Below are 14,054 nucleotides of genomic sequence, written 5' to 3' on the forward strand. Positions count from 1 at the left end.
AATTCTCTGCTTCTCCTGGACTCGGAGCTTGGAGCTGGGTTCCATCCTCTATCAGGACATTGGCTCCACCCGTCCTGATAGGGATTTGTTGGAAACTGTAAGATGGGATCCTGGCTCCTCCTTGTTGCAGACCCCAGTCTGCTACAGGAGGGCAGTACCAGAGTTACCTCTCTAGATGGAAGAGAGGAAGTAGACAAGCCTTGTAAGAAAACTAGGAGATTACAAACAGAAGGGAAGGAAAAGGAATAATGTCAATAACAGATTATAAAATATTGAATTAGAAAAGAATTCTTTAGTCTATACTGACTGAAAGAGAAAGAAGGTGAAAAGGGGGAAGGTCTTAAAAGTAGAATGTCATTTAATAAGTGTGGATGAAATGATGGAAATGGGAAATCACCATTGTGGTAGGTAGAGTTCTAAGATGGCCCCAAGATTCCTGCTCCCTGGTGTACACACACTTTTTCCCAGTTGTTCATTCAAGTACTAATCTATGTGCTGCTGTGGAGGGATTTTGTATCTGTAGTTAAATTCCCCAATCAGTTAACTTTAAGAGAGGGAAAATGTCCTCCATGGGACACTAATCCAGTGACTTCTTAAAAGGGACAACATCTTACTGGCAAAAATGATTCAAGGCATGGGATGGAGTGCAGTCAAGGGAGATTCTCCATTGCTAGCTTGAAAGTGGAGGAGACTACATAGCAAGGAATGCAGGCAGCCCCTATCTGAAGTGGCTCCCAACTGATAGCTAGCAAGGAAATGGGACCTCAGTTCTATAATAGTAAGGATCTGAATCCTGTTATGACCATATTTGATTGGGAGATGATCCTAGCTCCAGATGAGAACACAGACTGGTCAACACCTTGATTTTAGCCTTGTGAGATCCTGAGCATTCTAGAGAATCTAGCCATTCTGATCTACAGAACTGTGACTTAGTAACTAAGTTTGTGGTTTGTCAATGACACAGCTGTGTTTAAGCACAGGCAAAGACCTAGAAGCACCAAGAACAGCAGCAACACACACAACCCAGGGGCCAGGAAAGTCTTCATGAAATGTGTTAGGAAAAGCGATCTCATGTACACAGTCTTCCAATATCCCCTTGCCACATAAGAATGGGTCTTGGGCCTGAAACACTTTCTGACCAAGAGATAAAGAGCCCACACAGTGTATGCAAGGCTTATCACCTTGTGTGGGAATATTTTTCCTTGTTTCAGGCTCATTGTGTATTCCTTTGTTCTGCTTAAGTACCTGTGTTCTCAGGCACAACCCCAGGTTTTAGTATTTCAGACTCCATGAAGGCGGGGATCAGGGTCCTTCCACTGTGGCACAAGAGGAGTTCATAAAGGCTAATTGCACCTGCTGCCCAGACACCCACTATTGGAGCTGATCTTGCTCTTTCTCTTCTTTATGTGAGTAAAAGTGCCCCATCCAGTACTTTACTGTGTTGTATTTTCCTTGGCAACTCTGATACCAAGATGCAGTGGGAAGAAGTGTTTGGACTTCTATTTCTGGTGGTTGGCATTGTAATGATCTTTGCTACCCTCTCCTTGTATTGGTAACTAGTCTTCTGCTTGACAGAATGAATTATCTCGGAGCATTTTAAAGGGCAAGGTGGATATTCCAGATAAAAAAAAATATGAGGTGAGGGGGGAAAGAATTCAATGTGGGTGGGATGAAAAATGTATATTGGTTTCCAGGAGGTCCCTTGGATGGTGAGAACCTTGGGTTGGTGGTGGGTTTCTCTTACCTAGTGAATATTTTGTCTGAGGTGGCTTTGGTATGGTAACTTGTCTGGGTTCTGAATTCCTGAGCCCATGTATCCCTTGTCAGGTGAGTCCTTCAACTGCAGTGATCTTTAGCTGGTGGGTCCCTTGGCTGGAGAGTCACCTAACCAACAAGAGACTGAACATAGAAACTGCATTTATGTACATATAATGGCATAAATACTCAAGAAAAGCATTTAACATGAATTTGTCCTTGCTGTGTAACAGTTTACTTCCAAGGTGCTTTCTCAATCTATTGGGGCATGATGGTAGAAGGAATGTGTGGCTTTATAGAATGAATTGAGAGAACTATTGAGGATTTCCATGAAGATAGCAGAGACAGGACATCTCCCACCTCCAGTGGTCAGTTCTGGGAAGAAATAGTTGCAGGAATGGGGAGTGGAGAAATAGATGCTCCTGGTATACTCAGGAGGTCAGGTCTTGGGCAGTGGTGACAGTGCCCAGTCTTCACAGTGTAGACAACAGCTGGGATTTCTAAAGAGAAGGTTATGATGACTAAAGACAGTGGGCAGATTTGATGAGTATCCCTCTTTACTGTGTATCTCTTGTTTCCTGTTGTTTTCTTCTTTCATTCTCTCTTTTACTTTTTTTTTTTTTTTGTCCTTCCTGTGCATAGTAGCTTTCTTGGTTTGGGAAGTTGGGTTTCTGTTTCCAGAAAGTGAAGGATTTTGTCAGAGTCCTTAGTAGGAAGGGACAAGCTACCTCCTTCTGAGTTGTAGTCAGCTACAAGTCTGAAGGTATCACTTGCCTTTCCATGATTGAGATAGTCAAACTCTAACTCTATCTTTACTTTAAACTCCTGACTGGTTCATCAAACAACATGCTGACTACTCACCTAAGTATGCCTAGAGGACCTGCTTTCTGATTGGCTTCATCTTCAGGGGCAAGTCTGGAAAGGTATTGGTCCCCAGGAAGCCTCCTCCAGTACCCTTGGTGCCAGCTTTCCAGAGTGCCCCATGGCTCTGGGGAGTGCAAGAGGAAGGGAGGCATCTGGGCCAGAATTGGGAAAGGGCCAGGAAAGGTCTCAGAAAGGAGGGCATGGACAAGCATGTCAAGATACGAGGTGTATCCTCTGGATTTAAGGGCAGAGAGGTGTTAATACCTTTGGTGAAGGCAATTTCAGAGGATCAATGGGCAAGAGGGAACAGGTGCCATATTGTAGGGACCCAAATGGTTTACAAGAAGAGGGGAGTATAGGGGAGCCTGGGTGGCTCAGTCAGTTAAGTGTTGGACTTCGGCTCAGGTCATGATCTCATGGTTTGTGAGTTTGAGCCCCGTGTCGGGCTCTGTGCTGACAGCTCAGAACCTGAAGACTGCTTCAGATTCTGTATCTCCCTCTCTTTGCACCCTTCCCCAGCTCGCTCTCTCTCTCTCTCTCTCTCTCTCTCAAAAATAAATAAACATTTAAAAAAAGAAGAGGGGAGTGTAGACAGAGTGTAGATATCACTTTCCAAAACTCTGGAGGTGAAGGAGAAAGGAAAGCCTGAGAAGAATGTGGGTTCCAGTTTCTGGGGCACAACAGGGCCAATGCCCAGTTTCAGAGAGCCATGGATTGATTGTGAGGTGTGGAAGTGGAAATGATATAGACATTTTTTTAAAGAAGCTTGTTGATGAAGGGCCAAGAAAGTCAGTACTGGGGTAGGAGCAGAGGAGTGAGAGTGATTTTTTTTTTTTTTTAAGATGGGAGGGACTTGGGAATATTCCATTGGATGGAAATTCTGAAAAGATAGTAGCATGGCCCCATGTTCTGCCTCTCCTTTTGTCTCTGTAATTATGAATGAACCAACAATCAAACCCAGATTCATAGTTTGAAGGGGATTCAGGGGTTTAGGGGAGTGGGTTTTGGGGTTTTGTTTGTTTTGGTTTTGGTGGGAAAGATGAGATAGACAATGTGCCAGTGAGAGAGGGGATGGAGATGTGGGAGAGATGGTTTAGTAAAGCTGAGGACATTTGTTTGTTCTCCCTATAGCCTTAATATCTAGAACAGGAACTGACATAAAGTAAGTGCCCAATAAATGTGAACTGAATCAATATGCCTGGGCCTTGGAACCAGGCTACCTAGGCTTGAATTCCTGGCATGCCACTAACTTGATGTGTTGCCATGCGCAAGTCACTTAATCTCTTTGTGCATGTTTTCTTACCTTTAAAATAGGGTTAATAATGCAGCACCTGGATGGCTTTGTTGAGCCTCTGACTCGATTTTGGCTCAGGTCATGATCCCAGAGTTATGGGATTGAGCCCTGCATCAGGCTCTGTGCTGGGCATGGAGCCTGCTTAAGATTCTCTCTCTCCTGGGGTGCCCGGGTGGCTCAGTCGGTTAAGCCTCTGACTCTTGACTTTGGCTCAGGTCATGATCTTGTGGTTCATGGGTTCAAGCCCTGCATCGGGTTCTGCACTGACAGTGCAGAGCCTGCTTCAGATTCTCTCTCTCCCTCTCTCTGCCCCGCCCTGGCTTGTGGGCACATGCGTGCATGGGCTCTCTCTCTCTCAAAAATAAAAAATAAATAAAAACAAAATAAAATAGGGATGATAATGGTTTCTCCCTCATTTAGTTGGATTAATCCTCATTTAGAGGATTAAGTAAGCTAATGTATGTAAAATGCTTAGAACTGTGCCTGGCACATAGTGAGTATTATATAACATGGTGATGATGATGGTCATGATGGTGGTGGTTTTGGTGAAGGAGGAGGAAAAGAGGAAGGAGGAGGAGGAGGAGGAGAATAATGTGATTCAGAGCATATGGGAACCATCCCTCACCCTCTTCACATTGGGAAGGAGGGATGGAATGTGTCTGGATGCAGGTAAAACATGGACCCTATGCCTTAATCACAGATGGTTTCATTGCAAGGAAAAAACACCCCCCAAAACTAGCTTAAGAAGGGAAGCTTCTTATAGGGCTACAGGGCCCTCTCAGAGCCATCTAAAGAGAGGATATTCAGTATAGCAGGCATATCAATCAGAGTTCAGTCAGAAAAATAGACACCATAGGTATTCCCAACAAAGGGGATTTAAAACAGGGATTGGAATCCTGTAAGAGCAAAAGGTAAAGGCTAAGGTAACTCCACTCCTACTTCTAGACCTGGAATACAATAGGGAAGAGGTGGTGTTACAGGACTTAGAGAAGGGGGAGCTGCATGACTGATGCTCAGACCTCTGAAGATAAGGTACATCCTAATGAGTAGGTAGGACCACAAGTAGTGGATGCCCTGCAGTTCCGCAGATGTCCAGTGTGTGGCACTGCTGGCAGGTGAGGGCACACAGGGTGCCTGTTACTGACTGGCAGGGGAGCATGACCTAAGGACTGATGATGACTCTAAAATATCAGTTCTCAAATATTTTGGTCTCAGGACCCCTTTCACTCTTAAATTTTTTGAGAATTCACCTGAAGCTTTTGCTTATATGAGTTGTATCTATTGGTATTTTCTGTACTGGGATTAAACTGAAAAAATTATTAATTTGAAAAATAAAAATAAAAACCCTTTACATGCTGATACAAATAACACTGTTGTCATGAAAATAACTATATTTTTCAAAACATTTGTGAACAGAGTAGCATTGTTTTACATTTTTGCAAATCTCTTTCCTGTCTGGCTGAATAGAAGATACTGGATTCTCATATTCTTCTACATTTAGTCTGTTGCTGTGTATCACACATCATGTAGCTCTTGCAAAACTCTGTATACTCATGAGAAAATGAGAGTGAAAAAAGCAAATCGACATCTGTATAAGGAAAAACATAGTTTTTCCTTCTATTTGTCTCCTTTATTGTTTACAGACCACTACACTTCTGCTATTTCTGGTCACCAAATATGTAGGGATTTTTCCCACAGCAAGAAATTCTGTGGCACCAGCTGCATGTCCTGAAATTTAATTCTCACACTGCATACTCGGACATAGCATCAGATTTCACAGGTTAAGGGCTCAGTCCCTCAAGACTGCCGCTTCTCTTCAGATGCCAATTGCAATTAGTAGGTACCCAGGTTACCCACAACTTGGCTACAAATCAGAGGTTCTTATGACCTCCTCCCTCATGGGACCTCTACACATAAAACTATGCAACATTAGTGAAATATATTAAAAAGACCTAAATACAAGGAAGGATTAGACCATGTTCATGGATTGGAGACCATATTGTAAAGATATCCACTCTCCCAATTGATCTATAGAACATTTTTTTTTTTTTGGTGGAGACCGTTAAGCTAATTCTAAAATGTATGTGGAAATCCAAAGGCTTAAGAAGAACCAAGACAATCTTGAGGAAGAAAAACAAAGTTGTCAAACTTATAGTAACAAATGGCCAGTCTTACTAGAATTTTATAATAATTAAGATGTTGTGGTGTTGGTGTAAGGCTAGACATGTTGGCTAATACAATACAGTCTAGACAGACCCACATATATGTGGTCAGTTGATTTATGGTAAAAGTGGCACCAGAGTTTAGTAGGTATAGGATGTTATTTTCAATAAATGATGCAGGGTGTATTGTGTAACTGTATGGGAATAATTTAATCTAGATCCAACTTCACACTATATGCAGAAACAAATTCCAGAATGATCACAGATCTGAATGTGGAATGTAAAATAGTTTACCTTCTAGAAGATAACGTAGAAGACAATTTCAGGGTTTTAGACAAAGCACAGATGTCCTAAATAGGACACAAAACTAAACATGAGGAAAAGATTGATAAATGGACTACATTAAAATGAATAACTTCTATTCTTCCCAAAATGCCATTAAGAGAGTAAAAAAGCAAAGTCACAGCATAGGGAAATATTCTTGTGCTATGGATATAAGTTGACTTATACCTAGAAAACATGTAGAATTTCTATACCTTAAAAGCAAAAAGAAGGGCACCTTGGTGGCTCAGTTGGTTAAACGTCTGACTTCGGCTCAGGTCATGCTCTCACTGTTGGTGAGTTTGAGTCTTGCATCGGGTTTGTTGCTGTCAGTGCAGAGCTTGCTTCGGATCCTCTGTCTCCCTCTCTCTCTGCCCTCACTGCACCCACTTGCACTCTATATCTCAAAAATAAATAAACATTAAAAAAAAGACATTTGGGGTGCCTGGCTGTCTCAGTCAGTAGAGCTGGTGACTCTTGATCTCAGGGTCATGAGTTCAAGCCCCACATCGGGTGTAAAGCTTACTTAAAAAAAAAAAAAGATATTCAACAATTAGACAAATAACCCAATTTTTTAAAGGAGCAAAGGATTTCAACCGACATTTCTCCAAAGAAGATGTAAAAGTGGCCAATAAGCACATGAAAAGATGTTCAGCATCACCAGTCATTGGGGGAAATGCAAATCAGACCCACAGTGATGTATCAGTTGACAGCCACTAGGATGGCTATAGTAACCCATTTTTTTCTTTAAAGAAAATAAGCAGCATAGGTAAGAATGTGGAGAAATTAGGACCCTTATTCATTGCTGGTGCGAATGTGAAGTGGTGCAGCTGCTTCGTTTAAAATGTGGACTTTATCATTCTTCAGGTATGGTGGGGCCAACAGATCAGGAGATGACTGCCATTGAAAAGATAGTCTGGTGGGGCGCCTGAGTGGCTCAGTCGGTTGAGTGACTGACTGTTGATTTTGGCTCAGGTCATGATCTCACGGCTATGAGATCAAGCCCCATGTCCGGATCTGGTCTGACAGCATGGAGCCTGCTTGGGATTCTCTCTCCTCTCTCTGCCCCTCCCCTGCTCTTTGCATGAGCTCTCTGTCTCTCTCTCTCTCTCCCTCTCTCTCAACAAATAAATAAGCATTAAAAAAAAAAAAGATTTTTATTCATAGTTCCTAAGAGGAGAGGGCACACCATACCATGCAGGACAACACTGGGAAGTGCCAGGGTCATCCAGGAGTCAGAGGAAGTGAGGGGAAAATATGTGCAAGAGATTCTTTTTCTTTTAGAGAGGAGAGTGCATGAGCGGGGGAGAGGGGGAGAGGAGGAGGAGGAGGAGGAGGAGAGAGAGAGAGAGAGAGAGAGGGAGAATCTTAAGCAGGTTCCATGCCCAGTGCGGAGCCCGACACAGGGCTTGATCCCACGGGATTCCCCCTGGGATCATGACCTGAGCTGAAATCAAGAGTCAGACACTCAGCCTACTGAGCCACCATGGCGCCCCAAGGGCCTTTCTTGTGGTTTTGGCAAGAAAGGCATGGCAAAGCATGGCAAGCTGGCTAAAGATTGACTCATTTTAATAATTTCAGTGGGCTCTGAATATAAAGGCTGTTTCTAGTCATCTGGTACATGATACTGGGATGATGAGGTAGAGGGATAATGGTCTGGCATGTAAGAGCCCTGTAAGAGCCCACAAAGGAGGTGGTTAGGGGTAGGCTCTGGTTTGGTTGGTTTGCATATCAAAGGCATGGTCCCAGGGGAGTCATTTGCTATCTCCAGGAATTAGCTAGCTCTGGGAGAAGTCTTTCCTGGGTCAGCAAGGCTCCAAGATGTCAAAACATCAAAATAAAAAGACATGCTTAGTACACTGCTGTACTAAAAACAGTTTGGTGGTTCCTTAAAAAGTTAAGCATATAAAAAAAAAAAGTTAAGCATAAAGTTATCGTATGAAACAGCAATTCCAGTCCTAGGTATATACCCAAGAGAAATGAAAACAAACAGTCATATCAGTATTATTCATAATAGCCAAAAAGTAAAAACAACCCAAATATCTATGAACACATTAGAAGATAGACAAAGTGTGGTATTATCATACAATGGAATGTTACTCAGCCATAAAAAGGAATAGAGTACTTCTCTGTGCTATAATGTGAATGAACATTGAAAACAGTATACAAAGTGAAAGGAGTCAGACATATAAGGCCACAAATTGCATGATTCCGTTGACATGAAATGTCCAGAACAGACGAATCCATAGAGACAGAAAGTAAATTAGTGGTGGCCAGGGGATGGGAGTAGACATGGGAGTGACTAATAGATGTGAGTTTCCTTTTTGGGGTGATGAAAATGTTCTGGAATTAGTGACGATGGTTGTCTAACCTTGTGAATATGCTAGAATCCACTGAATTATCTACTTCAAAATGGTGAAGTCTATGGTATGTGAATTATATCAATACATGAATACATAAATAACCCAGAAAGAGACGACATAAATACAAAGTGGGCAAAAGGCTAGAACATCTGATATACAAAAGAGAATATAAGGGTGCCTGGCTGGCTCAGTCAATAGATAATGCAACTCTTGATCCCAGAGTTGTAAATTTGAGCCCCACATTGGATATGAAGATTACTTGAAAATAAAATCTTTAAAAAAAGAATAAATAGGTTATGATATAGTTATGTAAGGAAATACTGTACAGCAAAGAGGAGGAACAAATTTTTAAAGATGTATCCTTTATGATTCCTTTTATATGAAATTCTGAAATAGCCAAATCTATGGTGATATAAATGTAAGTATATTTGTGCAGATAGTGATGGGACAAGAGCAGGACTTTTAAGATATTGGAAATTTCTATTTCTGTGAGTGGTGGTTTTAAGAGTGTGTTACTAGTGAAAGCCATACTAGCATAATAATAATAGTAATAGTAGCATAATAGTGAATAGCATAGTAGCATATAGTTGGGATCTGTGTACTTTTTACGTATGTATGTATGTATGTATGTTAGTTATACTTCAACAAAATGTACCTAGAAATCAAAAATTGTGAGTAGAGCTAAAGCCATATTTGGAGTTATACGTATAGCTGTGAATGCATACATTAGAAAAGAAAGCCTGAGGGGCACCTAACTGGCCCAGTCAGAAGAGCATGCAGGTCTTGGTCTCGGGGGTTGTGAGTTTGAGCCCACGCTGAATGCAGAGATTACTTACACAAACAAACAAACAAACAAACAAACAAACAAACAAACTTTAAAAAAGAAAAGAAAGGCTGAAAACCAAGAAGTAATTTTTGAAACATTCAAAAAGTTTAAAACAAGCTAATTAGCCCAAAAAATGGTAGAGAGGAAAAATCAAAGAATTGGAAGAAATGAAATCGAAAATACATGTGCAAAGAGAGGGAAGACAGGGAGAATTTAAAGGAGGACAGAGAATGGGGAACCTGGGTGGCTCAGTTGGTTAAGCGTCTGACTTCTGCTCAGGTCATGATCTCACCGTTTGTGAGTTTAAACTCGGCATCCGTCTCTGTGCTGACAGCTTAGAGCCTGGAGCTTGCTTCTGATTCTGTGTCTCCCTCTCTCTCTGCCCCTCCCCCACTCACGCTGTATCTCTCTCTCCTTCAAAAATTAATAAACATTAAAAAAAATTTTTTTAAATAAAGGAGGACAGAGAAAATTCACTAGGGACAGAAACAGTATTGGAGAGGACAGGGAGAGGGTCATTGGGTGTCAGGGAGGATTGTGGGGAACAGGAAGGATAAATCAAGAAGAGAGGGAAGTCAGGCAACTTAAATTGCATTCTAGAGGACAGTGAGGAAATGGGGCAGTGGGGTGGTGTGGGGGCCGGGCTGTCCCACCTTGGGGTGGTGCCACCTTTCAGAGTTCCTCTGATCTGCAGAGTTGGTTTAGCCTGGTCCCCATTCATTTAGGTCTCTGCTGTCCATTCTTCTGGCCACTGTGATGAGATCCTTTCCCTCACCCTGATCAACCTCAATCTGTTGCCCTCCTAGCCCTGTAGGTCATGCCACAGAACCCTGGTGATGAGATGTCCCTGGATCTCCACTTTGACAACTACTTGATTCTGTTCAGGGTGTCCCTTTTTCTGCTGCCTGCCCTTTGGGATCACAGACAGCATTTTTACCTGCAAAGTGGGTGTGGGCCCAATTCCTCCCACCCTTCTTGGTGTCTCCCTTGCCTTCTCAATGGAGATCAGCACCCCTGCTTATTTCCCCTCTCCCACAGGCAGCCTTAAACCATCTCTTCTCTCCTCCTTTGGAACTTTATCCTTTTCTATCCAACTTCTTTCCACTTCCTCTCTTTCACAGAGGAACCCTACCTTGCCTCTCTCCACATCCTTCTTTTCTCTTTACAGTGCCCCCCCCTCCATCTCCACCTCTCTTTCTGGATTAGCCCCTCTTGCTTCATTCCGGGGACTCTGCCCTGCACTGGTTTCCCTTCTCCCCATCTTCACACTGATTCCCGAGGGCACCCCCACCCATCTTTCTTTACCTCCATAGACCAAGAAAGCATTAGACATGGAAGGAGCAGAAGGTGGAGAAATATTCCAGCTGGCTTTTGCCATGGGCCTCACAGCCATCATCCTAAGCCTGTGGCTCTACACTGCAATAATTTCAGTCCATTTAGCTTGATGACAGAAGTACCCACAAACCAGGAAACTTTCCTCAGAACTCCAGAGACTAGACGTCCCTCTTCATCTCTAAGATCATCTTTGAACTGGGGTGTGCCTCTGACCCAGTTCCCACCTTCAGATTTTTTTATGTCAGTAAATCTTGTAGGAAGATCTACCAATGGAAGATGTTTGTGTGAGTTTTCAGCCCTTACTTATTAATCCAGTCAGCAGACACTGATTGCTGACCATGCCCAGGTATAATAAAAATATTAGAGTTTCTTTGATGGGAAAGGTTATGGGAGAAGCTGAAGGATCCACCATCAAGAAATATTTTTGTGTAACTTGAGGTGCAAACAGAGTTACTTTCTGTGTGAAACACAGTTAATGAGGGGGGCTATGTCAATTATCTTAGGCTAATTTATGCTCCTAGAACAAATGACTCCTAAGTCTCAGTGGCTCAGTCTGTTTTCAGCTCAGCTCCAGGTCATCTTCATTACAGGATCCAGACTGAAGAAGAAGATGATATTTTTGATCCTGCAGATCTCAAGGTAGAGAAAAAAGAATAGCTGAATCATACAATGGCTTATGAAATGTCTGCTTAGAAATGGCCCCCATCTGTTCATTGGATTTTAGTACATTCGCAATGTTGTGCAACCATCACCACTGTCCAATTCCCGAAAAATCTCACCACCCCAAATAGAAACCTGGGGCATTTAAGTAGTCATTCCTCATTCTCCTCTTCCCCCATCCCCTGGAAACCTCTAATCTGATTTCTGTCCATGTGGATTTTTCCTATTATAGACATTTCATATACACGTACCCCTCACTTTTCAAAAGCTTGTACTACTCCACGTTGCTTTCACGAAAGATCTACATTAGTACCTGTTTTCGCTAGCCATAAGGAATCCTAAGAGGACTTTCACTTTTACAAAAAAAAGGCAAAAAGTGGAAATAGCATTCAGCATCGTTTGGCAGGGAGCCATTAATAGAGGCAGTGGGCACTCCCAGCAGCAAGAGAGGCAACCACCATGCTCCTTCCCTGGGAACTACACTCAGCGTCTTAACATCAAGACTCCAGAGCTTTGAACTATGTCTGTGAGCATCTGTGCTTTTATCTCGACTTATTTTGTGCATCCATCAGCAAGATGCATCCTAAGGTATCAGAAAAGCCTAAGAGAGGTTATTTGTTTGGATATAGGAATGCTCAAAAATTTTCTCATATAAATTAATGATAATTACTTCTTTGCTTTATTTGCCATTTCACTTTATGACACTTTTCATGGGAACACTCTGCTTTTTGAGTGACACGGGAAAACTGTAAATGAAATCATACTTTTTTGTTTGGTTTGTCTCACTTAGTATAATATCATCCATGCTGTATCATGAATCAGTACTTTAGTCCCTTTGATGGCTGAATAATATTCCATTGTATGGATATATGCCATTTTTTTTATTGATTCATCTGTTGATGGACATTAGTACTGTGTCTACTTTTTGCCTATTATGAAAAGTGCTGCTACCATATATATGTATATATATCAAATATGTATATATGTATGGACATATATAACTTATACAAGTTTTTGTTTGAACACCTGCTTTCAGTTCTCTTGGGTTTTATAGGATCCTAGGAGTAGGATTGGTAGGTCATATGCTAACTCTATGTTTAGTTTCTTGCGTGGGTCATATGCTAATTATATGTTTAGCTTCTTGAGAAAGTGCCAGGCTTTTTCACAGTAGCTGTATTGTTTCAGCAGTGTATAATAGTTCCAGTTTTTCCACATCCTTTACCAACACTTGTTCTCTTCCTTTTTAAGAATTATAGACTTTATTTACACCCATTAAATATTGTGGCTTGGCTTTGCATTTCCCTAATAGCTAATGAGCATCTTTTCATGTGTTTATTGGCCACTTGTAGATCTTCTTTGAAGAAATGAATGACTTGACTGTCTATTCAAGTCCTTTGCCCATATTTTAGCTGGGTTTTGTCTTTTTGTTGTTGAGTTGTAAGATCTGTTTACATATTCTGAATACTAGTCCTTTATCAGATATATTATTTGCAAATATTTTTCCCATTCTGGGTGTTATTTTTTCAGTTTCTTGATAGTGTTCTTTGATGCACAGAATTTTTTAATTTTGTTGAAGTCCAATTTATCTATTTTTTTCCCCCTGTGCTTGTGTCATATCTAAGAACCCATTGCCAAATCTAAAGTCATGCAGGATTTACCTCTGTGCATTCTTCTAAGAGTTTTATAATTTTATCTCTCACATTTGGATTTTTTATCCATGTTGAGTTAATTTTTGTATAGGGTGTGAGGCAAGTATCTGAATTCATTCCTTTACATGTGGCTATTCAGTTTTCTTAGCACCATTTATTGAAAAGACTCTTCTTTTCTCACTGAATGGACTGGGTATTCCAAAACTGACCATAGATGTGTGGGTTTCTTTCTTTTTTTTTCTTTAATTTTTTTTAAGGTTTATTTATTTTTGAGAGAGAGAGAGTGCAAGCAGGGAGGGGCAGAGAGAGAAGGAGACACAGAATCCAAAGCAGGTTCCAGGCTCTGAGCTGTCAGCACAGAGCCCAATGTGGGGCTTGAACCCACGAACTGCGAGGTCATGACCTGAGCCGAAATCAGACGCTTAACCCACTGAGCCACCCAGGTACCCCTGTATGGGTTTATTTCTATCTCAGTTCTCCTGCAGTTAGCTGTATGTCAGTGCCATACTCTATCCTTATGCCAGTGCTGAACTCTTTGTGATTACTGTGGCTTTAATCAAAGTTTTGAAATCAGGAAATGAGTCCTCCAACTTTGTTGTTCTTTTTCAAGATTGTTTTGTTTTTTGTGGTCCCTTGCAGTTCTATGTGATTTTTTAAATCAGTTTGTCCATATCCACAAAGAAGACCTTTGAAATTTTGATAGAGATTGCATTGAATCTGTAGAACAATTTGGAGAATATTACCATCTGAAAAATATTAAGCCTTCCAATTGATGAACACAAGATGTCTCAATTTATTTAAGTCTTCTTTAATTTCTTTAAGAGA

At 41.4% G+C, this 14,054-nt stretch overlaps 1 protein-coding gene across 5 annotated transcripts in view; it reads left to right on the top strand.

Annotated features, from left to right (window-relative positions):
- ATP4A (ATPase H+/K+ transporting subunit alpha) overlaps positions 1-14,054 on the top strand; it is a 93,842-nt gene that overhangs the window by 39,310 nt on the left and 40,478 nt on the right. The gene's annotated exons all lie outside the window — the stretch shown is intronic.

Source organism: Panthera leo, chromosome E2 (genome assembly GCF_018350215.1).
Source record: "Panthera leo isolate Ple1 chromosome E2, P.leo_Ple1_pat1.1, whole genome shotgun sequence".
NCBI lineage: Eukaryota > Metazoa > Chordata > Mammalia > Carnivora > Felidae > Panthera > Panthera leo.